Genomic DNA, 13,093 nt, shown 5'->3' on the forward strand with positions numbered 1-13,093 from the left:
AGGGTCTGCAGCCTTGGAGAAATAAGCCACGACCCCTCAAGGAAGTCCTCTGGAGAAGACCAGTCACTGGGCTGCATATAAAACCTCCAAACTTTATCCTCATAAATTAGTTTTTCTCTTTTGAATACAATATTTCACACATTGCAGATTTGGGTTTGAACACGTCAGAGTCAGTTAATGGGCTCAGATTAGTCCCAGCCTGATTTCACCAAAACCAAAGTGGCAGCAGCAGGAGATGCAGCCTCCAACACCAACATGCCTTTGAGCAGAGTCTTGCTGTCTGCTGGGCAAGGATGACTTGCAAAGTAGGCAGATAAAGCGTGTGCTTATGAATTTCGTAATGCTGCCACTCAGATGCTGTGGTGCAGGGTAATCCCATGGATCACGGAGGGAATATTTTGAGGGCAGAGCTTCAAAGCAGTGTCTAGATGCTGCAGGAACTGATGCTGGCATGGATTTATTTCCCAACTGTCATTTTCTCTACCATCTTCTTAGCCACTCCAGCCCTTGTTTTAATCTCAGGTGTCAAAGCAGAGCAAAGCAGATCAGAGGCAGCCAGTGCCATGGCTAGAGGGGACAATCCCTGCTCCCTATCCATGTGTGAGCTGGACACACCAGGAGGGAGGACCTGGAATTTGTCACCCTCCAAACCAGGCTCACAGGTGCTTCTCATGCTGTTACCCCTTGTGCAGGCATTAAAAAACCCACTAGAGCCTCACAGCAGTATCACAGCTCTGTGTGTGGAGGTGCTGCAGTGTGGTAGGCACAGGCTGGAAAGCAAAACCAGCATGGGCAGATTCTGTGGGCAGCCCAGGGGTGTCCAAAATCCAGCCATGGACACATGCACACAGTGTGTGATCACACAGCAATAAATAAGACAACAGAGTTATGGTGGGCAGTGCTGTATACTAATCAGGCAGATTAGTACACATATACTAATAGGACATAATATTATAGGACAAAACCAATATCACCCTGGTGAGTAACTTGGGAAGTAATTAAGAGCAGTTTTATAGGTGCCAGGTCCTCCTGATCGACAGACCAGTAAAATTGTGTCTGAGTCTTCTGAGGGATGGATGTGAGGATGGAACACACAGGCCAGGCTCACGCTGCAGGTGGGACAGTGCCTGCCCATCCTCTCCTCCTCTGGCACCTGGAGAGCTCAGGGCACTTTACACAGGACCCAATTACCCTCTCACTACCATGCTGCACATTTGGGAATGGCTCCACCTGCTTTGGAGCTGATTCACACAAGGTACTGACCAAAAATAAAGGACCATGCTCCCAAAAGTCTGGACAAAAACCTTTCAGCAGTTAAGCTTTGAGACTGCAGGGAAGGAGTGGTGCTCCCAGGGTGGGCATGCCCTGGGCCCCTCTGATCTGATCACATCTCCATGCTGGACATCCAGAAATGGAGGTGACTGGGAAGAGCAGGGTGTTTCCCCAGATCCAGGCTTTGGGTTTTTGCAGCTCAGCCTCAGCAGAACGGGCAGAATGGGCTCTTTCCAAGATGCCAAAGGAAGCACAGCAGTGGGACCCACCCAGCCACTGAGTCCTTGCTCCCTGAGTCCTGCAGCCAGTGCTTGGCTGACCCAGCAGCAGGGCCTGGGGAGCCAGCTCATGTTCCCAGACCAAGGCAATATTTTTACCACGCCAGTTCAAACCATTAATAATTGTCTGCCCAAACCCTCCCAAGCTTCCAACATTATGTAAACAGAAATGAATTAAAATTATTTTTTTCCATCACTGTTTGAAATGTGCCATGCTTTTTCTAAACTGCCCCACGAGCAGAAGAGAGAGGGGAGCCTGAAACAGTTCCCTGGCCTCCAGCCAGGTCCCAGCAAGTACTTTATATCTCACTTCAAGACAGTCAGAGCAAGGGTTTAAGAGGCTTTGAACACAAACAGCGTTAGGTTGGTTAAGTCCTGCTTTGACCAGTGGCGAGCAATGGAGACATAAACAGATTTCATTTGAACCGGGCTTAATGTAGCTGGGTTTACAGAGTCCCAGCTGATTTCCACATACATCAGAAGTGGTGTACATTTGGGGTGGCAGCATGGTCCCACGGGGAGGGCAGCCGTCCGTGTAGGTGCGCCGGCGCCGACGCTGACCCCCCTGCACCTCTCAGAGATCCCACCACTCCTTTATCTGAAAATGGAAAGAGCTGACCTACTTCACAGAGCAAACCTGGAATCAATTAATGTCTAGCCTGCATTTAGGAGAGGCAAAACACTATATAAACATTATGTATCATTTAGCTTCTGAGGAAAAGCCATCGCCTGACAAAAGGGGCCTCTCCTTTCTATTTTATGAAGTCTGGTTCACACTGGTGCAGGCATCCTTGACTTTTTTTGGCCTGGTCCTAATTTTCACCAGCCCAGATTGCAGGAGACTTCAACTCACAAAGTACATTAATTTCCCTCATTAATAAGTAGGGGCGTCCTTACGAGAACCCCCATTTCTAGTTTGTCTGCTCAGAGAGTCTCCCCAGGACAAAGCTGAGGGGCAGCATCCCACTGTCTGTTGGGCACCAGCCACGCTGCTGGCTCCTCCCAAGACCAGAGACATTGTTCAGAGGGCTGCTTTTCACTGCCCTGCCTGCCTGATCAAAGGAGTTGAGCAGCATCCCAACACAGCACTTCTCTGAGCAACCGGTGCTAGTGCCTCCCCACCTTCACAGGAGAGAATTTCCTTCTAACATCTAATCTAAATCTGCTCTCCTTAAGCTTAAAGCCATTCCTTCTTGTCCTGTCACTTCATGCCCTTGTAAGCAGACTCTCTCCATCTCTCCTGCGGCCCCTTTAGGCACTGGAAGAGGATCTAAGGTCTCCCTGGAGCCTTCTTTTCTCCAGGCTGAACAAGCCCAGCTCTCTCAGTCCATGGTCAGGTTAGAGGAATTTACCCCTCTCCACCTTTCAGGTAGCTACTTTTGTTGCCTGGCCCCTGTATTTGTCCTGAGTTACTCACCACTGTCATTGTTGCATTCTCCTGCCATTAACAGTTTATTTTCAGTTAAAAATGTACCTCCATACCCTTTATGACAGGTGTTCCTTCACACTGGTTGCTGTCCTGCAGTGTCCTGTCCTTGCACACCATTCCTTCAACCTGTCTGAGCCCTTCCTTTAAACTCAGGAAGGCTCGGGATTGTTTTTACTCTGCACAAAAGTTTTCTCTCGCCACTAAATAATGAAAACCAGGATAAGCAACAACCCACATCCTGAGCTGGGCGTTCCAAACAGCATGCTGCTGCTGCAGGTGCAGTGCTGCTGGTGAGAGCCAGCCCTGCACTTTTGGGCACCCAGGGATGGCAGCAGTCCTGGCTCATGGACTCAAGGTGACCCTTGTCACTAACCCAAACACAAATGCTGCAGGAATTGTCCCTGTTCAGTGACAGCTGTGGTGTGACCCAAATAGAGCCAGTGATGCTGATAACTCAGTCATACCCTTTGTAAAGGGATTTACTAATTTAAATAGGCAAAGGTTCTTTAACCTTGGCATCATTAGCTCTGAAAGCTGCAATAACTATTTCTAGGGATAGTGTTTGCTGCCCCCAGCTCGGCTCTGTCCTTGAAACCAGCACAGGAGCAAACCTGCAATTCAGAGAAAATTCCGAACAATACTTTTAGTGTCACCCTCAGGCCACAGAGATGGGCTACCCCTAGTAAAAGAAAATTTTAAGAGAAGGAGAAAAAGTTTAAACAAATAATTGGCAAGAAAAACTACCTGGGGACTGTACATGCATAGATTATGTGGGCTGTGATTCTGGAGGAGTGAACAGTCAGCATGGCTGGGGGAAGATCAGGTACCCCACACCACTGATTTTCCATATCACTGGACCATATGCTGTGGAGATGTCAGAGAAAAGCGGATTTTCATCTCTTCTCTCCACCAAAAGGGTCACATCATGAATAAGAGCACCACATATGTTTCCATCATGTTGGCAAAGTTTTAGGAAGTATCCCTCATAAAACACAAAATGATTACAAATGAGAACATGAAAAACAAATTCAGCAGGAGCTTGTGTCACTGGTTTCTCCCTCACGGTTTTACAAGGAGCTCCTGTTCTCAGCTCTCAGCTGGCTTGGGGAAGGCTTTGGGGCACAAACACTACAAATGGGATTGGGAAGGCAGATTTTGGAGGGCAATGCAGACGAGCTCTCTGGGGTTGGTGAGAGGCAGGCACAGCCTCAACACTGGCAGGCAGAGCTCTGCAAGATCAACCCACTCTGCTCTGTAGGGGTGCAGCAATAATTTTGCTTAGAGACTGCTCTTGTTGGGGTCTCATTTATTTATGGCTGAAAGCCATAATACATTGAAAAAGAGGATATTTTCTAGAAATTCTGCCCTGTGAGGGTGGTGAGGCACTGGCACAGGTTGCCCAGAGAAAATGCTGGTGTCCCAACTTGGAAGTGTTCAAGGGCAGGTTGGACAGGACCTGGAGCAGCCTGGTCAGGTGGAAGGTGTCCCTGCTCTTGGCAGCAGGGCTGAAACTAGAGGTTCTTTAAAGTTCCTTCCAACCCAAACCATTCTGGGATTCTGTGTTCCTCTGGCAATGCTGAACTCCCACTGATTGTGCAGAATCACAAGGAATGGTCACAAAAACTGAGAAAAACCCACCTGATGTTATAGCAGCAATGCCGTCAGAGGCACAGCTTGCGCTGCCTGAGAGCCAGGCCATGGAGGGCGTGATGTTATAGCAGCAATGCTGTCAGAGGCACAGCTTGCGCTGCCTGAGAGCCAGGCCATGGAGGGCGTGAGCCCTTTTGCGCAGGAGCAGAGGAGCACCCCTGCTGCAAGGCACACACCCCTCTGCCCCACACCCAGCCAGGAGAGGGCCAAACCCCCAGAGGCACATTCCCCCAGGCACTCTGCTCCCTTTGGTCACCCCCACATGGTTTCTCGGTCCCTGCCATAGCACAGGACACCGAGCTGGTGTGCAGCCAGTCCTGCTCTGCTAATCCCCAGGGCCTGCATGACTGCGGGGTCAGCTGCCTCAGCCTTCATCGCCTGTGGCTCATCAGCTCTGCCACCCAAGCCACCGCGGCCAGGCCTTGGGGCGCAGCTCTGTCCTGGCACAGCCCGTGTTGCTCACAGGCCTCCTCGTCCCTTCTCCGACTCCCCCGAGCTGTGTGGGTGTGTTTGCCCTAGGGCTGCTGGGGAGGCCGAGCAGGTCGTTCCAAGGTGCTAACCAGTGTCAGAGCATCTCCGAGGTGTCACAGCCCGTTTCCTCGGAGCGGGTCGGTTTGCTGACTCGAGCAGCTCTTTTGCTGTGCTGGGGCTGCTTGATCTTAGAAAGAGGGAGCTGGCAGGGAGAGCACTGCAGGCCTGGGCTCCAGTCCCAGCCTTGCGACAAGGTTTCCAGGAAAAGGACCGGGGCTGTGATCCGTTCCCAGCCCGCAGCTGCTCCAGTTCCTCCCTCCATCAGCTGCCCCCAGCACAGGGCCAGAGCTGGTGGCTGCACTTCCACCCATTTAGCTCACAGAAAAAGAGAAGATATTTCCAGAATTATTTTCAATCATAAAGGCTTATTTGTCAATCATTCTGGCTTATTTCAATGAAGGTTTGAAGCACAAGCTGTAGGCAGAGCTCTGACAGCCACCAAGGATCACGTTCTGCCTAAAAGGAGTTTAACTTTTCATCCTCTTATGATCTGATGAAGATTTTTCTTTCATGACTTCCACAGTCTCTCCCAATACGCCAGTACGTTCACAACGATGATGATGCAACCTGCAGGGAGAGAAGAGCATGGTAAAAAGATCCCCAAATGCTGTGCCAAATGGGAAGGGCCTCATCTAAGGTACATGGAGAACCTGGCAAGCACCCCTCCATCCACCCAGCAGAGCAAGGAGCAGTGGAGACATCCCAAGAATTTTGAGTGATGAGCCTCCTGACTCTTTAATATCTTTACTCTTTAATAGCTTTCAAAATAATTTTCTCCCAAAAGATCAAAGGAGGCAATCCAGGAGTTGTTTCACAACCTGTGCCATGTGCATACAAAACATTTGCAGAAGCCCCAGTCCTGATAACTGATAGGGAGGAAATAACTCAGAGACTCCTGACAATAACCACAGTCACCTGGAGTTTTGGGTAAAAGGGAATTTTTTTTATATCCAGGGAATTGTTTCTGGACTCCAGGCGAGACTGTGGGTTTTTTAAACAAATGGGTATCAAGCTGTGATCATAGGCTTGAACCACATTAAGGTTAACCCAAGATATGTAAAACTCAGCAGTCTCCATTTGGGGGATTTGTGGGAGGTTTTTCCCATTACATGGTTTAGACTTGCTGCCTGGGGTTAGCTGCTCCCCACACAAGATCCAGAGCAGTCCATTGCTGAGGGAAAGCCCAGAACAGCCTGAACCAGTGCTGTCAGAAGAAGGCAAGTCCTCCTCACCTCCCAGACTTTAAGGCAAGCACATTCTCCAACCCCACTGTCCCCATAGACCTGGAATGAGCTCTCATCTCTCGCCCAGGTGTGCTGAGGGAAGGGACATGTGAGCCAGACCATGAGGATGGAGACTTGCTCAGGGCTCTGCATCCAGGGGAGACCCAGGACCCTGTGAATCCCAGGACATGCCAGGGCCAGGCACAATGAACAGTGAAAAACAGTGAATTTTCCAGCAGGAAATTGATCACATTTGGGATGAACCTTGATTCCACACTGACAGTACATGGTGCTGGGAAATGGCATTAGTCCTTCTGATGGGAACCAAACCAGTCTATTTCCAGTATGAGACATATATGATGGTGCCTTCCTAGACTCTCAGCACTGCTCATGTTGAGAGCAGACACATTTTTCCTTGGGAAAACAGACTCAAAATATCCATTTGTTCCAAGAAAATAATTTTCTACCTCTGAAGGGCGTCTTGTCCTGTGACTTGGAGTCTCTCTTGTCAGAGCTGCTCCACCACTCCTGTTCAGTGTGTCATCCTGGAGATCTAGGAAGGGCAAATACAGGTCAATAAATGGGATGGTGAAACAAAACCCATCGATAATGATGATATCAGAGTGGCACTAAGTCTTTTGATGTCATCCAGCAGCTCACTGAAATCTTCAGTGATTTTGTGCTGTGAGGAAGAACAAGCACAGGAAAAAAGCACTGTCAGCAAGAAGGAGGTGACACTTGGGGCTGTCACCCCATAGAACCCTCCACTTGCTTCACACCTGCCTCTGGCTGGAAAGGGGGTTGTCTGTGATCCCTATTCCCAATCTGCTTTTGGAGAAGGCAGATGTGCCAGGGAAGGCAGAGCTCCTGGGTGCTGGTGGCATGGGGATGCTCATCCCAAGTTTGTGCCCCACTGGTCCCCCCAGTGCCCACCCAGGCAGGCAGGACCTGCAGCTCTGCAGGGACCCCTGCCCTTGTGTGGCACCCAAACCACTGACCCACTCAGTCTAGTACTTTCTGGCCCAAAGGCAAGAACACTCTCCACCAAAGCATCCTGAACTGGTTATTTTAAAATTATATTTGCAAAAGCAAGAATGAGCAGAAGAATTGGGGGAAGCAGAGAGTCACGTTGCTCTAATCATTTACATTTCAGTGACAGTTTTACTGCTTTTATTTCAAGTCAGTTTTGTAAAAGCCCTTTATCAAGCAGTGCAGAGCTCTCCTGCAGAATGTGTTTCAAGTCCAGAGCAGCATTTTGGATCCATCAATTCACTGGGCTGCGAGAGCACGGGAAGGAGCACGACCTCCTGTGAGTGCTCACAGAAAGAGAGCCCAAGCTGTTCTGGACAGGGTTCTTGGTTTGCCATGACCTAAAAGGGCTTCTTTTTAAACTTCGCTTTGAAGTTAAATTCAGACAAAGTACAACAAAACCGATCAGGATCTTTCCCCCACCTTTTTGATACTTTAAGATCTGTGTGCCATTAGAACACTCTTAGCTGCACCTGTGATGAACCTACCAAGGAGGTGTATAGGATCTACAGCCTGCATAATTATAAAAGTGAGCAAGGAAAGAACAGGAATTTTTTCCTCCACCGAAAGCAGTTCATTCCCATCTTTCCCTGCTAAACAACATCTGACATCTGCAGACAGTGCTGACTGCCCACAGCCCACCTGCTCCAGTGAGATGGGGTTGGTTGCTCATGTTCTGAGAACAAACTGGAGATAGAGCAGCATCTCTGCTGCCCTCAGTGCCTGCAGCATGGATCAGGATGAGAGACAGAAGTCTGCAATCATCTCTCACCTCCAAACCTGCTGAGTTTAGTTTGAACTCCTGGAGGAGCCAGCAGAGACCTTTCCTGCCTCCCTGCACACCAAGGTCTCTGGCAGGGCAACAAAAGCCATTCAGGCCCTAAAATCAGGTGACATTTCTGCCAGGTTATGTCATGACATTGGGCAAGTTTGGGGCTGGGGCACACATAAAGAAAACCAGCCACCCAGAGCTGGGGGTGGCAGGGGGGCCATAAAAATCTCCCAGCAACTGCAGCAGGCAGTGCCTCCCATGCAGGACCATCAGCTCATTTGGGGCTGCCAAGGATTCTTTGCCTGCTTCAGGACCTGCTGCAGAGTCCTGTGAGTTCTTACTAAGAAGAAGCTTTGTGGTTCACAGTCTGCACAAACAGTAAACGACATCGGAATTAATCCCAAATATATTTTTAAAAAGCAGAAAAGTTGATTTTTTAAGATTTTCTTCCCCCCCACCCCCCCACCCCCCCTTCTAACAGAAAAACCTGGCCTTTTGAAAGTTTATTTTGAATTTGAAATAAGGCTGAGTGGGGCCTACACTGAAACAGGGATTGCAGCTAACAGAACGTCTCTGTATGGAATACAACAAGGAAATTATTTCCTCAAGGTGGAAATTTATTGCTCCAAGGTGGAAGGCAGAGTGTTTTAAAGAGGTTTTTAATTAATAAAGGGAAACGTGCCAAGAATGTGTTGCATGTTTGAGCTCTCTGCATTAAATACTGCTAACCTGTTGAGGTCTAATTTAGGCTTCAATTAATAAATAACAATACACACAGAGGCATAAACAGCCTCCTGCACCTTCAGCAAAATGCATTTAGATGGCTCTATCACATTTTAAACAAATTTTAGGCAAAGAGGTGCTGTCTCTTGGGGTGGCAAGTAGCTCAGGGCACTTGTCTCCTCAGGTCAGGACACAAAGCCAAGTACCAAATGCCCCTGGAGCTGGAGAACAGCAGCGTGGTAGGGCTTGGCAGGATATTTATAGCATCCCTGGAACAGGAAGGGACTGTGAGACACTGAAGAATTTTTCTGTTTGGCATTTTTTTCCCGCAGTAATGCCATTCTAGGCATTCTCACCCAAAGCCAGGATGCAATTTCCCAGTGGTCCCAGTCCCTCAGGTGTTAAGTCTCACTGACTTCCATCAAAACCTAATCCTGCATGGCCCAGATTTTCAAAGGCATTTAGGCTCTTAAACTTGCAGATTTGTGCTGAGTGGGATTTTTTTCAAAGTACCTCAACATTTTAAGTGTCTCAGGGGGGAATGGTGCCAAATCTTATCCTACAGGTTTTCTTCCTCATGGTCCCAGGTAAGGCATCTCCTGGCACTGGGTTCCACAAGTTCAAAGTGTGAGGCTCCACCAACAAGCACACACTTACCCTGATTTAAATTTCTCCCCACTTTGCCATGCATCAATTTTCTCTCTCATAGACAGTCAGCCCAAACTGGAGCATCTAATCCCCCATGCCCAAATCATTCATTATTTCATGCACTTCTGCATGTCCTCCCTTCTCCCAGCTACACAGAATAATTAACATATAAAAGTCTGGTGATAAGTGAAGTTTACGATCCAAACTAGAGGAATGAAGGCTCAGAAGTGAACATTATAAGAGCCCTGTGCCCATAAACATCCCACTTCTGGTGGGCTACCCAGCCAATTAATTACAGGCAGAAATTCTGGCTGAGCATTCATTGCCCACATAAGCTCCTTGCTGAAAAATAAACCTCCAGAGTCGTCAGCAGAAAATAAAGTAGGAGATGGTGTGCTGGAGAGAAAAATACACACAGACCAAGAATAGGACATGACCTGTGTTTTATAGGGTTTTGGTTTTTCTGTGTCTACTCTGCTGTAGTAGAAAAAAACCCTCCTTCAGGGAAAAAGAAACAGTGCAAGAATACAATGGCCAAGCCATGGGCTTCTCAAAAAATCAGGAATTATTAATTTTCACCTTTTCTCATAAGCTAATACGAGCATCAGCCCCTCTTGGGCCAGGTGGCCCCTGACACATGGGTACAGGAGAGCCTCACCTGGCTCCTGGGTTTGGATCCCCATCTCTGGTGTGGCTTAACCACAGCAGAGCTCCACACTCATCCCCCTGCTGTCCTTGAGGAGCTCGAGCATGCAGAGGGTCTGGAAACCTTTGGCTGTCCCTCCAGGTGGGTGTGTGCAGTGCTGTCCACAGGTGAGACACATGGGGCAAAGGCAGTGAGGAGCATCATCTGAGATCCTTGGACCCCAGGATGGTTTGGATTGGAAGGGACCTTAAAGCCCATCTCATTTCACCCTCGGCCATGGGCAGAGATGCCACCCACTAGATCAGGTTGCTCAGGGCCCCATCCCACTCGGCACTTCCAAGAATGGGACAGCCACAAATTTTCTGGGAAAACTGTGCCAGTATCTCATCACCCTCAGGAGGAAGAATTCCCTCCTAATATCTAATCTTAACCTGCCAGTGTGAAGCCATTCCTCCCTGTCCTGTCACTTCAGGCCCTTGTCCAAAGTCCCCCTCCAGCTCTTTTGTAGCTCTTTTAGGCTCTGGACAGGGCTCTCAGACCTGTCCCAACCCTCCCAGCCTGTCTCCAGAGCAGAGCTGTTCCATCCCTCTGAGCACCTTCTTGGCCTCCTCTGGAGCTGTTCCATCAGGCCCACATCTCTCCTGTGCTGAGCCCCTCGGTGCTGGTGACAGTGCTGCAGGTGAGGTGTCACGAGAGAGGAGCAGAGGGGGACAGTCCCCTCCTTGCCCTGTGGTGACTCTGATTGAGAAGCAGCCCAGGGTGCAGCTGGCTGTACGGAGCTGCAGCCGCTCTCTCAGCAGGAGATGGGACTTGTGTACAGCCTCAGCAAAAGCTCACTGGTGTAAACAGCATGAAGGATCTGTGACCTGGGGAGATGAGCCCAGACAGCTGCCTGCGGCTGCCAGACCTCGCACACTGAGCCAGCACTTTCACATAAATGTCCCAAACATCTCTCTGCCCACAGGGACCGTTTCAAGTGTGAGGCAGCTCACTCTGCCACAGTCACTATCAGGACAGGTGGGGGGTCCTGCCCGCCTGTCCACACATCCTGCAGCCCCCTGGCTCCTCGGAGCCTGGCACGTGCCACGCACTCCCTGCAGGGAGCCTGCTCCTGCCCCCAGAGCTCTTGGAAGCCTCCGATGCTCGTGACTGGGTTTCTTGACATTAGCCAGGCCTGGCTATATATTACTGGGATATACAATTAAGGCTCAGAGGTTTGCATACAGTAGCTGGCTTTTGTAAGACAAGGAAATCAAGGAGTGTGACCAAGAGGGATTTTTCAATGTGAAAATTGAGTATGAAAAGGGTGCTTAAGCCAGCTGAGCCAAAACCACAAGGGGGAAAGGGCTGCTTAGTAAAGGAGCAAACAGTTGCTTTTTAAGAATGATAAGTATCAAACAGATGAGGGGATTTGAAGCTGAAATGCATTCACACAGACTCTGGGCCAGTGCAGGCAATGGCACAGGGGAGGACGGTGAACTGGCAGCCACCCCAAGTGCCCACGGGGGCCAAACCCCTGTGCCCTCCATCCACCCCCTCCAGGCCATAGCACTTGGGAGCACACCTTGCAACAGCCCCAAGTAAATGCTGTAGGGATCTAATAAGAAAATTGGAGGCAATATACCCATCACAAGAAGGATCTGGATGCTCCATGTGCCATTTCTACAATGGCTCCATGAAATCGCTGGGTGCTTCTCACCTTTTCCAAGTGACTCTTGCCACAGCTGGGAGGGTGGAACTGGCTGTTTGATGTCACCACCTTATGAGGTCACTTCCAGAAGAAACCACACAGGCAAATGCTGGGGCAAATTCCTGGATAGATGAAATTCTGGCATTAGCACAGGCTGATAATTCTTAATTTACTGGGTTTGCATTTCTGAGCAGTTTAGGCACACCTGCTCCAATTGGGAGGAGGAAATCAGCCATGGTGATGCAGTGTGGACATGGGCATCATCCCTCCTGGCATCCCAGGGGAACAGCCTGCCTCCATGCCAGGGTGGGAGCAGCCAGCAGTGAGATGGAGAGCATCCCCCCATCCTGTTGGCTAACAGCAAAAACTGCTGAGCACTCCCATGAGAGGCTGTGCCTTTGAGCTTTAGGGAGCGTCCTCCCTTCTCTCCATCATGTCTGGAAGCGGTGCAGCAGCCCAAGCACAGACCTTTGCTCTCAGTGGGAGAGCAAACTTTCCCAAGGCTCCAGCATCCCTGCAGTCCATGTGGACTGTCCGACTCTGCCCAGAGAACCTCTGGCAGCCATTCCTGGGCTCTTTGCAGAGTTCACTTGCAAATGAGTTGCCAGTTCCTCACCAAAGAATCCAGCTCAGTGACAGAACTTCAGCCTTTATGTAAACATGTCAGTAGCATCCATGATTGCTCCTTGCCTTGGATCTTTAGGAGAAAGAGCACTAAAAATTGCCAGTTTACTTTGGTTAGTCAGCAGTTCCATGCTGCAAGTCTGGACACTCTGTGAGCACTCATTCCAGGACACACACATGTTTCCTGAGGTGTAACTTTGAGCAAGCCACAAATATTTGTTTCTTGGAGCAAACAGTGGTGAAGAATTGAAACTAGCTCATGCAGAAGAACCCATTAACTTCATTTAATTGACAATACCCTCATTATCTTGAGGCTGAAAGGGCCAGAGGAAATGCACACACCCAGAAGAAGCCGTGGAAAGTGTAAAGCTTTCAAAGTTGCTTTTTGCAGGATTGAAAAGTCCCTCAGAGGAGGGAAAGACAAAGCAGGGCTGAGGACCTGGCAAGCAACAAGACAGCACAAAGACAGTGGTGGAGCAGGGCTGGGCAAACCCAGGAATTGTGCTCATCACCCAGATCCATGGATGCTGCACCCCTGACCTTGCACTGAGCCATCTGGAGCACATAAACCAACCAAA

General features: G+C 49.5%; 1 long non-coding RNA gene across 1 annotated transcript; it reads right to left on the bottom strand.

Moving 5' to 3' along the window:
* Positions 1–5,539: 5,539 nt before the first annotated feature.
* LOC121332542 lies at positions 5,540–10,922 on the bottom strand. The gene is made up of 3 exons (XR_005952157.1): positions 10,798–10,922; positions 6,851–6,936; positions 5,540–5,727 (listed from the first exon to the last, which is right to left on the bottom strand). It is a non-coding gene; the product is annotated as an uncharacterized LOC121332542 (long non-coding RNA).
* Between the last annotated feature and the right edge of the window lie 2,171 nt (positions 10,923–13,093).

The sequence above is a fragment of the Onychostruthus taczanowskii genome, unplaced genomic scaffold (genome assembly GCF_017590055.1).
Source record: "Onychostruthus taczanowskii isolate IOZ18803 unplaced genomic scaffold, ASM1759005v1 scaffold14, whole genome shotgun sequence".
NCBI classification, from domain to species: Eukaryota; Metazoa; Chordata; class Aves; order Passeriformes; family Passeridae; genus Onychostruthus; species Onychostruthus taczanowskii.